Here is a 13604-nt window from a genome sequence, read left to right on the forward strand (position 1 = left end):
GCCTCAAACTCAAAATATTCCTGACTTAGCCTCCCAAGTGCTCTGATTACAGGTGTGCCCCACCGCACCTGGCTAATGATGAGACTACAAGAAGAACCATCACCTGGAAAGACCATATTCCCAGTATCACACCTTTCCTTACTTTCATTTTTACTTTTATGGCCTTCTTTCACCCCAAATTGCCTTATTACAGGATATAAGAATAGCAAGGAACAAAGCACTGAGTATACACTTTCTGCTTGACCAGCTTCTCGGCTTGGCATCCCAAGTCACTAAGTTAACATCCTACTCATACTCTCAGCTATCTCATAGCCCCAGTCATTGTGGTCTCAGCTGGACCACCCCTCAATTCCATGTTGAAACAACTCCTTCCACAGTCAGACTTCTAATTCTCAAGTTTGATCCTTTCGAAGGTTCCTGAAGAATCAAGACTTTTTCCTCTTTTTTTGATTTGCTTATTATTAGCATATTATAGTTGTACAGGGGGTACAATGTGACATTTACTTAAGTGCTTACAATATAACTTAGTTAGATTCACCCTATCCATCGTTCTTCTTTATCCCCTCGTCCCCTCTCTTAGAATAGTTTCAACAGATCTCATTTTTCCATTTTCATACATGAGTACATAATATTTCTACCATATTCACCTTCCTGCACCCTTTCCTATGCCCTAACCCTCCCACTGGTACTCACCCCCAGACAGGACCTGTTTTACTTTCCTGTCCTTCATTTTAAAACAAAGATATTTTTGTTAGTTTTTGATAGTTATACAGGGGATTTTGTTATGATATTTCATAAATTCATGTATTATACCCCAAATGGTTCACCCCCTCCAATATTCTCCTTTCTACCCTAGTCCTCTTCTTATGGTGACTTATGGGTTTCAATGTTCCATATTCATACTTGTAAGGAAAGCACATCACAAGATAGGGGGAAAGAGTGAGGGAGAGTAGTGGAGGGAGTTAGACTGACATAAACACAATACATTTACAGGTAAAATACCAAGGCAAAAGCCCACTGAACAACGAACAGACACCTAAACAATGAGGGCCTTTCTCTTTTAATTCACTAGAATATAAGCTTCGTGCAAGCCCAAGCCTCGTCTGCCTCATTAACCACTCAAGCCCACTGTGGTGCCCAGCATCACAAGCAGGACTAAAGGGACCCACTCTAAAATGAACAGTCCTTCATATGACCCCCATATGACCTGCCTTGGTTTGCCATAACTAATCCTCTCACTTTCTCTACCCCTCTTCCCAGGTTTTCGTGACCCTCCTGCTTCTACCCCAGTTGGTTACTGCTTGTCCTTACTCTTATTTTTGCTCAGACCATCAACACCCACAGACAGAAGCTTCCATTCTGTTGGTTTTCTATCTCCTGCCTAGTGCCCACTTCCAGTCATATCCTGCTCACTCCCCACCCCAATGTTCTTTGCACGCAGACACAGCAGCTGTGACCTGCCACATAAACATTAGAGTATGTAAAACACATTGCCTTTCATTTCATTTCACTGACTATGTAGGGAGGTGGAGGAGGTGAAAGAGAGGGGAAAATAGCCGTAAAGAAGAAAAAATTGTCACACAAGATCACCTATGGTAACAAAATACGTTAATTTAAAAACTAGATACATACAAAACAACATGAAAGTAGAAGAGGACTATTTGAGAAAAGGAAGAAGATTAGCGGGGGAGGGTACAAAGGAGTGTAGTGGGGGTGAATATGACTAAAGTCAATTATATACGTGCATGAAAATGACATAATGAAACCAACTGTTTTGAGCAATATGTTGATAAAAGAATTGCTACAAAAAAATCCCTTAATGAATAAACATAAAAAATATACTTATATTTGCCACCCTGAAGCTACTTATTCTTTATGTGATGAGTGCTTACCTAAACCATGGGATACTCTAAAATATAATCCCATCTAGAAGCCCACTGACATTTTCGTTTTCCTAAAACAAAAAATATAAAATCATGTGACCAAACCTAACCTGACTGGTTTTTTTGGTGATATGGCCTTTGAACTCAAGGCTTCTCACTTGCTAAGCAGGCACCCTACCACTTGAACCACTCTACCAGCCCTTTTCCGTATTGGGTGCTTTTGAGATAGGACCTTGAGAACCATTTGCGGGGGCTGGCTTCTGACAATGATCCTCCTGATCTCTGCCTCCACAGTAACTAGGGTTATGGACATGAGCCACCAGCATCCGCCTTAACCTGACCTTTTGCTGGTTATTACCCTGAAGCAGACTGAAAAACTATTACACACAAGCTTTCTCCATTTCATTTCTTCTGACTTCAAGGAATCATGAAATCTACCCTGCTATTTTTATTTAGTACTATCTTACCTCATTTTAAAAAGGGACTAGGAAGAAAATAATTTTAGCTTACCACTATCCAGCAAAAGCAGCATCTTTTTGCTAAACTTTTATGTAACCCAACATCCACCGCATATTTCATTCCCTTTTATCCTGATGCATTTCCATTTTCATTGTAACTTCTTATCATCCTTGAAAAAGTACACAAGGATTTACATAATGACAGTCACTGTCACTTTGTTTGTAAACTTAAATACCTAGAAACAACCAAACATGTACATGAGGTGAATAAACACACTATGGTGACCCACACCGGCAGGCATTATGCAACCATTAACAAGAATGAAGCACATCTAGAAGTGGTGTATGAAATAGCATTAAGTGAAAAAAAAAGAAAAATTCCATTTTCTCCCCAAAAATGACGTACCTATATTGTAGATGCAAGCATTTTTTGGGAGGATAGATAAGAAATGGCTACAGGTGTTGGCGAGGATGCGGGGAAAAAGGAACCTTCTTACACTGTTGGTGGGAATGTAGACTAGTACAACCACTCTGGAAAAAAATTTGGAGGCTACTTAAAAAGCTGGACATCGATCTACCATTTGATCCAGCAATACCACTCTTGGGGATATACCCAAAAGACTGTTACTCCAGAGGCACCTGCACATCCATGTTTATTGCGGCACTATTTACAATAGCCAAGTTATGGAAACAGCCAAGATGCCCCAGCACTGACAAATGGATTAAGAAAATGTGGTATCTATACACACTGGAATTTTATGCAGCCATGAAGAAGAACGAAATGTTATCATTCGCTGGTAAATGGATGGAATTGGAGAACATCATTCTGAGTGAGGTTAGCCTGGCCCAAAAGACCAAAAATCGTATGTTCTCCCTCATATGTGGACATTAGATCAAGGGCAAACACAACAAGGGGATTGGACTATGAGCACATGCTAAAAGCGAGAGCACACAAGGGAGGGGTGAGGATAGGTAAGACACCTAAAAAACTAGCTAGCATTTGTTGCCCTTAACGCAGAGAAACTAAAGCAGATACCTTAAAGCAACTGAGGCCAATAGGAAAAGGGGAACAAGTACTAGAGAAAAGGTGAGATCAAAAAGAATTAACCTAGAAGGCAACACCCACGCACAGGAAATCAATGTGAGTCAATGCCCTGTATAGCTATCCTTATCTCAACCAGCAAAAACCCTTGTTCCTTCCTATTATTGCTTATACTCTCTCTACAACAAAATTAGAAATAAGGGCAAAATAGTTTCTGCTGGGTATTGAGGTGGGGGGGGAGTGGGTGGTAAGGGAGGGGGTGGGGGCAGGGGGGAGAAATGAACCAAGCCTTGTATGCACATATGAGTAATAAAAGAAAAAAGAAAAAAAAAAAAGAAATGGCTATACTTTTAGAAGGACAGAGTAAGAATTAGAGTAAAGAAAGGGAGTAAATTGCTTAAACTTTTGCTATATGGTTTGAAGTCTTCACCATATGCAAATATAGAACTATTATCAATATTATTATTTACATTAGCATAAAAGTCAACTTGCTTCACTGCAACACACCAACTCTGCCCCCTGCAAATAGGTTTATTATCAGAATATTTTGTTTGATTAAAGAAATTTTTCACCTTAAACCATCATTTCTTATCAAATCCTTAAAGATTTTGCAGGTTTTTTTTCTTTTTGTGGTACTGGGGTATGGGGCCTTATGCTTGCTAGGCAGGTACTCTACCACTTGAGACACTACACCAGACCTGCTTCGTGTTGGGTGTTTTTGAGATAGGGTCTAGCCAACTATTTTCCCAGGCTGGCTTCGAACCGCCATCCTCCTGATCTCTGCCTCCTGGGAGGCTAGAATTACAGGCATGAGCCCCCAGCAGCTGGCTGCAGTTTCTCTATGTTAGATATTCTGGAAGGTAGGTACAGTTTGTGGGAAAAAAATTCATACTGTACTTTTTAGTACACAATTATGAGTTGAGCTATTTCTGCTGATATGTGATCAAACTCCACTCTTCAAAGGCCTTCTTTTAAGATACCCCCTGTAGATGATGACCTTAAGCAATAATCAATGACATTCTTTGAGCAAAAGAAAAACACTAGCAAAGACTGACCAAACTATGTTTGAAATGACTTATTTAAAATATTTAGATACTTTTTCTGAAAGTTGAGGGGTAGGAAGACAATCAACATACATTGTTTCTTAAAAAATAAAAACCCAACCTGGGCACTGGTGGCTCATGCCTGTAATCTTAATTACTTGGGAAGCTGAGATCAGGAGGATCACAGTTCCAGGCCAGCCCAGGCAAAACATTCATGAGATCCCATCTCAACTAATAGCTGGGCATGGTGGTGTGCACCTGTCAATACAACTATGGCAGGAAACATAAATAGGATCGCCATTCAGGCCCACCTGGACAAAAAGCAAGACCCTATCTCCAAAGTAGCCAGAGCAAAAAGAGCTGGAGATATGGCTCAAGTGGTAGAGCACCTGCCTAGCAAGCACAAAGCCCTGAGCTCAAACCCCAGTACACCCTCCCAAAAAGAAGCCAACCCAAATAACAGATTTTAATAAAAATAAATTTTAACTCAACAATGGATTTCAGTTAAAACCTGATGACCCCTTGACTGTGGTTAACATTCCCAGTGACAGGACAGATTGACATTATATGCCCCTGTTGTGAGGAATCACTTCTGTGATATTCTTGCCAAGAATACCTGGTCTGAGTCTGGTCATGAAGAAATGTCAGGTAGACCCAAATTGACAGTCATTTAAGGACGTGGAAGCTGTTGGTGGGAATGTAGACTAGTACAACCACTCTGGAAAAAAATTTGGAGGCTACTTAAAAAGCTGGACATCGATCTACCATTTGATCCAGCAATACCACTCTTGGGGATATACCCAAAAGACTGTTACTCCAGAGGCACCTGCACATCCATGTTTATTGCGGCACTATTCACAATAGCCAAGTTATGGAAACAGCCAAGATGCCCCAGCACTGACAAATGGATTAAGAAAATGTGGTATCTATACACAATGGAATTTTATGCAGCCATGAAGAAGAACGAAATGTTATCATTCGCTGGTAAATGGATGGAATTGGAGAACATCATTCTGAGTGAGGTTAGCCTGGCTCAAAAGACCAAAAATCGTATGTTCTCCCTCATATGTGGACATTAGATCAAGGGCAAACACAACAAGGGGATTGGACTATGAGCACATGATAAAAGCGAGAGCACACAAGGGAGGGGTGAGGATAGGTAAGACACCTAAAAAACTAGCTAGCATTTGTTGCCCTTAATGCAGAGAAACTAAAGCAGATACCTTAAAGCAACTGAGGCCAATAGGAAAAGGGGACCAGGAACTAGAGAAAAGGTTAGATTAAAAAGAATTAACCTAGAAGGTAACACCCACGCACAGGAAATCAATGTGAGTCAATGCCCTGTATAGCTATCCTTATCTCAACCAGCAAAAACCCTTGTTCCTTCCTATTATTGCTTATACTCTCTCTTCAACAAAATTAGAGATAAGGGCAAAATAGTTTCTGCTGGGTATTGAGGGGGGGAGCGGGAGGGGGTGGAGTGGGTGGTAAGGGAGGGGGTGGGGGCAGGGGGGAGAAATAAACCAAGCCTTGTATGCACATATGAATAATAAAAGAAAAATGAAAAAAAAATAAAAAAAAAAAGGACGTGGAAGCCTGATGACCAATCCCAACAAGAAGAGACCAAAAAACAAATGCAACTCATAATCCTGGGTAGGATTGTGAACCAGAAATGGAAAGAGTGACATTGTTGGCTGGCTGCTGAAATTGGAATGGATGGATGTGGATAGGACTATGACAGACCATATTGATTCCTGATTTGGAGGGTTGAAGGCTAGTTATGTAGGAGCATGACCTTATTTGTGTGAAATATGACTAGAGTGTTTAGGAGTGACTGGACAGCACCTCATTCTCAAAAGGTTCATAGACTGATGATAATGAACACAAACAGAAGAGTGAACAATGGAGAAAAGGGGTGTCTAGTTAAAGAGACTGAGGAGTTCTTTGTACCATTCTAGCCATTCTTCTGTCAGTCAGAAACTGTTTCAAAATGAAGAATTTTTTAAAACATAGAAGAAAATTGGAATTTATCGAAATGATAAATCAAGAGATACCCATTTCATGATAGGATTTTTCTTAGCCATGTACGAAGAAATAGTGTCCCAATAGTAAAATGTGACTTAGTTTGTTGAAATTTGACTTACACGCATCTCATCACCAGCCTATCCATTGCCTTAAGTGAGTTACTTCATAGCTCATCTGTAAAAAAGAGAGATACTTTCAATAATTCACTAGGAAGTTTGGGTTTAGATACAAAGAGAGCCTAGAAAAATCTGCAGTTGTTAACCTGTCATTTTTGTGTGAAACATTGCCATCTGCTGGAAAAAAAGGGCCATGACACATGTTACTGGTCCCTAAGAAAATAAATTATTTTAAAATCCTAAGGCACACTTGAGAACAAAATGACATGCAAAAAGATAATTGAGTGGTGAACCTATTTTTAGTCTGATTAAAATTAATCAATTATTCCTGATATTTACATGTCAGAGTTTCAATTTTTTTCTATACGACAGCAGTTCTCATTAAATCCTATGAGGCAAATAGGTCTTTAATGTTGGTAATAATGGAGGCAGAGCAGCAAAGGTAGAAACAGAGACAAGACTTCCTGATCTGTGGTTTAGTAACCCATGGTGGGTCTCATTCAACGAAAATTCGAGCAGGGAATCAAGGAATCAAGCTGGTAGGCAACTTGATCTTCCAAGCCAGCTGTTCTCGGCAGGGGGAGCAGCACCCTCTAGAGGGCATAATGAAATTGTGTGTCTATGCTACTAGTAGTGAGGGGCACAGAAGGCCAGATGTCCTGCAGTGCACAGGAAGACCCATGCAATGGAGTGTGTGTCCCATACCTCTCTCAAAGGCCCCAACCAATGTTCATTCAGGTGAAAAACTGCATATGATTACCTACCTACCTAGATTCTAACTCCATTTTATACATAAAATAAAGCATGGTTACACAGTTTTAATATACATTGATAACTTCCCCCCTAAAAAGGAAACTATCATGTAAATTGAGAGAAATGGTACTATTTTTGTCTTGGAACTTTACCAAAATTGACATGTCAGGAAATCGTGGCATCATTTGGAAAGATCGTGGTATTTGAGCAGCCAGTGTGTACAATATTCTTATCTTTCTGGTGTCACATTTACAATGACTATACACATAGGTGCAAGAATTCTATCACTGACTGAAATACATAGTGTATATTATTTTATTAAAAGTTACTTTTATTTCTCCATTTTTTGGCAGCACTGAGGTGTGAACTTAGGGCCTCACACTTGCTAGGCTCTACCACTTGAGCCACTCAGCCACCTTATTTCTCTTTTATATTATTATTAGGGTAAGTTTTATTGATGCTTACTGAAATTATGTGAATAGACAGATTTCTTTATTAACTATAGTACCCTGATGGGATAGTAAAAGGAGTTAGAAGACATTTGTTATTAAAAGAGACATCAATCTGATAGAGTTAGAAACTACTCATCTAGTTTAACTCCTTCATTTTATTGTAGGAAAACTCAGGGCAGGGGAGGAGATGAAATGAACCTTCTTGAGATGACAGTATGAGCTTAAGGCAAGCCAGCTCCCCAGTTTTCTGATTCTTAATTCAGTTATTATCCCACTGTCTGAAAATCAGAAGTGTTGTTTCCAATAAAAACAATGCTGTAAGTCTAGGGATGTAGCTCAGTGGTAGAGTGTTGCCTAGCATGTGTGAGGCTGAGTTCCATCCCCAGCACTGTAAAAAAAATAGCAACAAATATAGAAAATGAAAAATATTGAAACAACCCATCTATCTGTGAATATAATGCACTGTACTGTAAGCTGTTGAATATTAGGGGAGCATGGTGATAGAGAGTGAGTAAGTAACAGGGGGAGGGAGTTAATTTGATTAAAGCACGATACATACAGGCCTGAAGTACCAAGGTGAAACCCCATTGAACTATCAATATACACTTTTTAAAAAAGGAAGGGCAGGAGGAAAAATAAGTCCTTTCCTGGGGTGGGTACCAGTGGGAAGTGGGTGGACACAAGGAAAGGGGGAATATATGAAGCTAGAATAATGAAACCTGCTGAAATTTTTCTTAGAAGTGGGGAAGGAGGGAAGAGGGAGAACCACTGAGACGGTAAATCCAACTAAGACATATTGTAAGCATATATGTACATAGCACCCTGTACAACTATTATGTGATAATAAAGTTTTTTAAAATAACAAATAAACCAATGCTTATCAATGTATATAGAGTCCCAAGCTAGCTCACAAATAAAGCTTATATAACTCAAATATATAGCTAAAATTAATGTCATTAGAACAAAACAAAAGTCTTTCGTGGGCCGGGCACTAGTGGCTCACGCTTATAATCCTAGCTACTCAGGAGGCAAAGATCAGGAGGATCATGGTTCGAAGCCAGCCCAGGCAAATAGTTTGTGAGACCCTATCTCGAAAAAAGCCTTCACAAAAAAGGGCTGGCAGAGTGACTCAAGGTGTAGCCCCTGAGTTCAAATCCCAGTACTGCAAAAAAAAAAGTCTTTGGTGGTATAAAAACAGTAAATTTTTAAGATAAAAGTATTGTGAATAAAAGCATCTTTGACTGGCATTCAATAAGTCATAATAGGCATGTAATATTCATAATTCATAATAAGTACTCACTAAGTGCATAATAGGAACTCAGTTCATAATAGGCACTTAATAAATATTTGTCATAAAAGATAAACGAAATGTGCTCTCTCCAATATTAATCTATGTGACTCATCCCTCCTTCCGAACAGACCTATCATAAACTGCAAACTTTCCATGCATTTGAGAACATGTATCATTTTCTGAAGATGTCAAACTGCAGTCACAGGCTGCAAGTTCAAGGCTAGCCCAGGCTACATAGTGAGACCTTGTCTCAGAAAAAGAAAAAGAAGAAGGAGGAAGAGGAGGTGGAGGAGGAGGAGGAGGACCATGGCTCATGGCTTGGTATGTTCTCACTGACTAATCCACTGTCGGCATGTATGTGATGTTGATGTGTAAGACCTTTGTAAGTCAGTTGCTCCTGAGTCCAGGGAAACCTGTATCTGAGAGAAGGAGTAAGAAAGAAACACTGTGCGTGTGCTAACAGCCAGCACTGTGCTAAGTATGTTCCTTAGCTCATGTTACTCTGATAGAATCACAAGAGGAGACTGTTTTATCCACATTTTACAGATAAGGAGATAGAGCTCAAAGGCATTTACTCAAGTTCATGTAGCAAGTAAATGGCAGCACCAGGATTCAAATTTCGGTGCCTCTGACTATCCAGTGTAACACCTCCCAAGCCAAGGGCCTGCTAAGCACCTTAAATGAGTCTCAATGGTCTGGCACTGATAGCTCATGCCTGTAATCCTAGCTACTTGGGAGCCTGAGATAGGGAGGATCATGGTTCAAGGCCAGCCCAGGCAAATAGTTCACGAGACTCCCTTCTCCAAAATAACCAGGGCAAAATGGACTGGAGGTGTGGCTCAATTGGTAGAGTACCTGCTTTGTAAGTGCAAAGTTCTGAGTTCAAACTCCAGACCCACCTAAAAGAAAAGGTTTCAATGGAAAAAGAAAATTTCCTCTTCAGGAGTAGCTTCTAGGGTTATCTGGGGTTATCCCTGACTGTTCAGGAACAAGGGATGAGACCTAACCCTAAATCAGAGGATGCTCCGATACCCCAACTTGGTGGGGCTGCATCTGAATTTCCACTTTAGCTCTTGGGTCAGTTGCTTCCTGACAGACAGACAGACCACTTCCAACACACCATGTGGGCTCCAGGTAGGAATCTGAACTTCAGTTTAGATGAGTTTTCCCTTGGCTTTTATTGTAAACATAAGAGTTCTAAAGCCTGGTGCCAGTGGCTCACACCTGTAATCCCAGCTACTTGGGAGATGAGATCAAGAAGATCACAGTTCGAAGCCAGCCCAGGCAAAGTTCTTGAGACTCTATCTTAAAAACAAACAAGACAAAAAAAAAAAAGCTGGCAGAGTAGCTCAAGTGGTAGAGCACCTGCCTAACAAGAGTGAGGCCCTGAGTTAGCCCCAATACTGCCAGAAAAATAATGAAAGAAATAGACAAACTGCAAGGTGCCAATGGTTCACATCTATAATCCTAGCTATTTAGGAGGCTGAGATCAAGAGGATCCTGGTTCAAGGCCAGCCCAAGCAAGTAGCTAATGGACCCCATCTTCAAAATAACTAAAGCAAAAGTGGACTGGCAAGTGATAGAGCACCTGCTTTACAAGTGTGAAACCCTGAGTTCAACCCCAGTCCTACTGAAAAAAAGAAAAGGCTCTTCAGACCACAATCCTCTTACCTCTGCCTCCCATGTAGCTGAGATTACAAAAGTGTATCACCACACTCAGCCCTACATTTAAATTTTTTTTGGTAGTGCTGGTGTTTGAACTCAGGATTTTGTGTTGCCCCTCTACATTTGAATCTCAGTCCCTCTACATTTAAATTTTTAATAGCCGATTGATAACTGATTAAAATGGATAAGGGTTTCAGTTCTTTGATAAACCTCTGATAATCACTTAGATTTTGAAAAGCATTTGAATCAAAAAAAGAGTTTTTTAAATCTTCAGAGTATATTTCACTCCAGATTATACTTCTAGATTTCATCCAGACACCGGAAGAATAGACTATACTTATTGGAGTAGGAAATTGCCCGCTTTCACTGACTGTAGTTTAGGTAAACTGCAGGATGAAAAGTCAAGCAATCTTGACCTTTAACTAGATGATTCATAAGTGGTTCTCATTTTCTTCACAGAGACTTTATAGGCAGAAAATCTAACAGATCCTTAATAAAGAAAGCCAGAATGGTATAGTGGGAAAACTGTGAGTTTAAGGGCCTGACAGACCTGAGTTTGAATGTCGCTTCCACCACCTGCCAGCCATGGTCCTGAGAAAATGACTTCAACTCACAAGGCCTCAGGATCTTCATTTATAAAATGGAGATGACTGCTATAGGTGACAATATAGGACAAAAGCAAATCCCCCCAATATGGAACCACTTTTAGAATGACATTAGGAAGAATCACATTGTAATGGCTGTCAGGTTATCCACAGAAATGACACAAAGCAAGTACAATTTGTAACTGCTTGAAGACACTTAAGACCTAGCCCCAAATAGGTGATGAGAATTTGGTCTCAGGAAAGTTCATTTGAAGCTATAAAGAGAAAGCCTATTAGAAGAAATGGAGTACAGTGAAAATTATATGCAGATACGGGGTACAATTGGCTTGGTCGATTAACTTTTAATTCTATAGCACAGTAGAATAGAGTAACTATGGTTGATGACAATTAATTGAATATTTCAAAATAGCCAGTAGAGAGGATTTTGAATGTTCCCAGCACAAAGAAATGATGTCTGGGGTAGTAATAAGCAAATTACCCTGAGCTGATCATTACACATTGTATACATGAACTGAGATGTAACATTGCATCCCATAAATATGTACAATTAACATGGGTCAATTAAAAATAAAAATGATGCCTAGTCTAAAAAAGACTGAAAAGAGAAACACATAGATCTATATAGTCATAAAAGGTTTTCTCATAAAAAGAAAAAACCTGAAAATCAATGTTTTGGTGAAGTCCCTCTAACATCGTCCAGAGCTAAGACTGTCGGACACATGAACAGAAATGTCTGGTCCATGGTCAAGTGCAGCATTTGGGTGTGATGAATATCATTTTTAATGCCTCACTTCCTTTTGCTCTGGGTAGGTCCCATGCTCATGAGCAAACTTTCTATTTATTCTATTTATATTTGCTTTCTTGTATACATTTATTACAGACAGACATGCTGGCCAGCTAACGTGAAAGGTGTGGTCCACTAGGTATTTATATTTCTCCATATAAATTTATAAATTAGTATTCTGTTTTATACTTTGGAACCTTAGGAGTTTGGTTGGTTTAAATCTATCTCCCTTTGGTAGTCTCACAGACTCAAAATTCTGAAACAAGATTTTAAAAGATCTATTTTAAAATTCTAGGATTGTTGAGTGTTTGAGGAAACAGATCATTAGGCCTAGCAACTTTTCTAGAAGAATTTGAAGACATGTTATCGAAATGTCTATGCCCCACAATGCACCCCCCTCTTTGTACAATTAATATACAGTAATAAAAATGAAGAAATGTATATGCCCTTTTACCTAAATAATCCTATGTCTAGGAAGTTAACCCTAGAAGATAAATACATAAGTAAAACTGTAAGGAAGTTCATTAATGCATTGCTTCAAATCATTAAAAATTAGACTTTTGGGTTGTTTTCCTCAATGGAGCACTAAATAAGTCAACAATGGCTTAATTTATAAGTCAATAAAATGCATTATGCAGTCAATAAAAAGAAGGATGTGACTCTACATCTGACATGGAAAGAAATCCATGACGCACACATGAAGTGAACACAATACATATAGTAGTCTCCTGTTTGCAAAGCTGCACACTCTTAGCACCATTGTATACTACCATGTAGTATATTGTGCAGAATACTATATTCCCAAGAATTCTCCGTGACCTATGAAATGCTGCCTGCTACAGTCATCTTGGGGAAAATCGCAATGCTCTTTAACACAGTGAACACTCTTAAAGCCGTTATTTTAACCTTATTTAACCTAGCATTATTGAAAGTAACCTCATCACAGACTCCTTTTTATAAAACAGAATACCAAGGAAAAATAAATAAAAATAAAAGCAATGGAAAACATGGGCATCAGAGAATTTAGTAGAATATTCCTCCAGGATACCGACAGAATATGTTTATATCTATATCTTGTTTACCAAAAACACATCATGCCTATAAAAATGTCTGCTAATGAAAGAAAAAACTTGTAGACATACAAACAATGATGAATGGCATATATTTAGAACTCACCATGTTAGGCACCATGCTAAGGGGTTTGCATATTCTGAAAAGGAAGATTAAAGGACATGAGAAAAAAACTGAGTCTCAGAGATCATATGACTTACCTAAGATCACACAGCTAGAAATTGCACAGTCCCAGTTTGAACAGCAGATCTGACTCTGATATTTAGGTCTCTGCCATAAGATATTCTTAGGCTCCACTTGCCCAGCCAACCAGCTGTGAACTCCAGGCAATGCCCTCTGGTTTTCCATGATCCTTTTTCAAACCTCAGTAAGAGGGAAGAGGGAGCAAAGTGCCTGCCTGACCCAGTGTCTCAAAG

The 13604-nt window shown here is 39.4% G+C and overlaps 1 long non-coding RNA gene across 31 annotated transcripts in view; it reads right to left on the reverse strand.

Annotated features, from left to right (window-relative positions):
- The window catches only part of LOC141419779 (uncharacterized), an 83345-nt gene that overhangs the window by 41982 nt on the left and 27759 nt on the right, over positions 1 to 13604 (reverse strand). For 25 of the 31 annotated variants that reach the window (XR_012444499.1, XR_012444497.1, XR_012444495.1 and 22 more), the window contains 3 exons: positions 13294 to 13327; positions 6571 to 6625; positions 2394 to 2511 (listed from right to left, as the gene is read on the reverse strand). This is a non-coding gene — a long non-coding RNA (uncharacterized lncRNA). Of the gene's footprint in view, positions 1 to 2393; positions 2578 to 6570; positions 6626 to 11278; positions 11382 to 13293; positions 13328 to 13604 lie in introns of all 31 variants that reach the window. The other 6 variants (XR_012444494.1, XR_012444484.1, XR_012444496.1 and 3 more) reach the window with 5 other exon arrangements.

The sequence above is a fragment of the Castor canadensis genome, chromosome X (genome assembly GCF_047511655.1).
Source record: "Castor canadensis chromosome X, mCasCan1.hap1v2, whole genome shotgun sequence".
NCBI classification, from domain to species: domain Eukaryota; kingdom Metazoa; phylum Chordata; class Mammalia; order Rodentia; family Castoridae; genus Castor; species Castor canadensis.